The 2,577-nt window shown below is 41.5% G+C and overlaps 1 pseudogene; it reads right to left on the bottom strand.

Annotated features, from left to right (window-relative positions):
• Positions 1-814: 814 nt before the first annotated feature.
• LOC149306994 (large ribosomal subunit protein uL18 pseudogene) lies at positions 815-2,161 on the bottom strand (annotated as a pseudogene).
• Between the last annotated feature and the right edge of the window lie 416 nt (positions 2,162-2,577).

Here is a 2,577-nt window from a genome sequence, read left to right as displayed (position 1 = left end):
TGGTTGACTGGTCCTGACAGATGCAAATGAAATTGGGGAAGGACACAGTTTTCCTATCTTCTGTCCATATGTATGTTATTTTTTCTTGGCTTAAAAGAAAAGAAAAGAAAAGAAAAGAAATAAAAAAAATATTCACACTCATGTTGGCAACGGACTCAAAAGAGTTCAAAGGGGTCTCATAGCCATTGGTCCAACCCCTGCTCAATGGATATCCAGTCAAACCATCTCCAGAAGGTAGTTGCCCGGCCTCTTTCTGAAGATGTTCAGAGAAGATTCCATCACCTCTTTAAGTAACTGGTGCCACTGCTGAACTGCTCTTACCATCAAGATGTTCCTTCTAATATTCAACCAGAACCTATGTAACTTCAGACCAATAGACCTGGTTCTGCTCTCTGGGGCAGCAAAGAACAGGTCTGCCCCCTACTATCTGTGACAGTCTCTGAGGTATTTAAAGAGTACAGTCTTGCCACCTCTCAATCTTCTCTTCATCAAGCTGAACAAGCTCAGCTCCTTAACCTTTTCCTCAAATGTTTTGTTCTCCATATATAGTGGGGCTATTACTTCTCTTGATTTGAAATTATGCCTCTATTAATGTGGGTTAAAATAGCATTCAGCATTGCCGCAGCATCACATTGCTGGGTCATGTTCAACTTATGATCAAGAATAATTCCAAGGTCTCTTTACAAGGTGGTGACCAGACTCTTTCACCAGAAGGTACACACCAGTCTGGGGCTGCCCTGTAGTGAGCGATAGCTAGTGGCACCCATGTCAGTGTGGTGAACCTGATTCAGTGGTGAATTTCAACCAGTATCATTTACCTGTATGGTGAATCATCATTCAATGATAGGTTCTCCAAAATCTTTATAGACATATTAACTAACAGCCATATGTTCCTAGGCCTGAAGGAAACCAACTTTCTTTGAGCCACACAATCTTTCTTCTGCGCAATGGACACATTTGGATGGTCCCACCTCTCTCTCTCTTTTACTTCCCTCTTGGGTTTCTGTTCATGGACTGAATCTCATGTATTGCAGAATGGGTTTTTTCTTGTACAGGTCCTCCATCATGTCAAATATCACATTATCCTTTACGTACTGAGATAACTATTTCTTATAAGTTTACATGCGTCATAAGTAACACATATAATTTGCAGTATTTTGACTCATGATGTTCTTGTGGTGGACCTCTGTATTAAAATCTTTGCTCTCTGAGTCATAACCAGGGAAGCGCATGATACTGTGTGGAACTGAAAGACCACCATGCACAGCTCCTTTTAGAGCACTAAAGACTTTGTTCCCAGTTGTAGTTTGAGTGAGACCAGCATCCAGATAGCATGTGAAGGCACCAGGTTGCCCATCCATGCTTTCAACATTATACTCATCACCAGCCATTTCAACTTGGACTTTGTAGATCTCATCAAGGCCAATTCACTGAGTTGCCTGCAGGCCAGCAGCAAACCCATTGAATAGGCAGCAGAATAATTGGTCAAACCTACTTTCACATCATATTTTGGCAGCACATGAATGTATGCAGCACAAACGAGTTGCTTTCAATTCTGGCATATGCAATCTGGCAAATGATATCTCTGTTGTTAACACAGACAATCAGGACTAAGGATTTTATGAAGGAAACGTAGTGGAGAATCTTCCCAGGATGGGGAGTAAGAGTCTATGTCAGAGAGAGAGAGAGAAGGGATGGAGTCAAAGGCTTTCATGGCTGGCATCCATAGTTTTTTTGTGGGTTTTTAGGGCTATGTGGTCATGTTCTAGAAGAGGTTATTCTTGACATTTCACCAGCATTCTCTGAAGATGTCAGCCACAGATGCAGGCAAAATGTCTGGAATAAACTCTTCTAGAACATGGCCACATAGCCCAAAAACCCCACAAAAACCTAAGAAGAGATAGACCTTATCATTGCCTGCGTCTAGCTCACCTATAAAGGAAGTGAGACCTTTAACTGAAAACAGATTTCCCCCAATCCTAATATAGTCCATGATATGAAGTTAGTGGAAGCTGTTCCCCCCTGTATCAGTGGGGCAATGAAACTACTCCAGGAGCTATCCAAAGTGATGAACCAATGTCAAAGCTCATACTCAACATTGCAGTAGATTCACTGTCCTACTCACATGTAAGCCACCAACTGTCTCTGCCTGAAGTTGCATTCTTGCCCATGCACACTGCAGTTCCAAGGCTACAACACTGCTAAAAACATTTCACAGGTTATGCCTTCTGAAATGACTGGAGCATTGGTTTGACAACATGGCAGCACTTCTGGTGGGTTTCATCAGAGGCCTGAAAAGTATTTAATTTGCTAACTAGGGCAGAGCCTAGCTACTTAATGTGACTCTTCTTTGGGTGACACACATAAGGATGGATGGATGAGACCCTCCAGGCAAATGTACCTCTTAGTACAATAGATCAGGATGACATTTCTTTGCACATGCGAGGAACAGATCATTGCTCTTTATTATGAACATTATTTATTATGTATTACTGCAGTTGTCTCTTTGTCTCACAATGTTTGATGTGCTAATTAATCCACTTAATTTGACAGTCCCCCTTTTTAAAGAAAAAAAAT

The sequence above is a fragment of the Sceloporus occidentalis genome, unplaced genomic scaffold (genome assembly GCF_023333645.1).
Source record: "Sceloporus occidentalis isolate IW3139 unplaced genomic scaffold, rSceOcc1.0.p SCAF_9, whole genome shotgun sequence".
In the NCBI taxonomy this organism is placed as follows: Eukaryota; Metazoa; Chordata; class Lepidosauria; order Squamata; family Phrynosomatidae; genus Sceloporus; species Sceloporus occidentalis.
The sequence above is the reverse complement of the archived record's forward strand: the minus strand, read 5'-3'. Positions and strand labels throughout refer to the sequence as shown.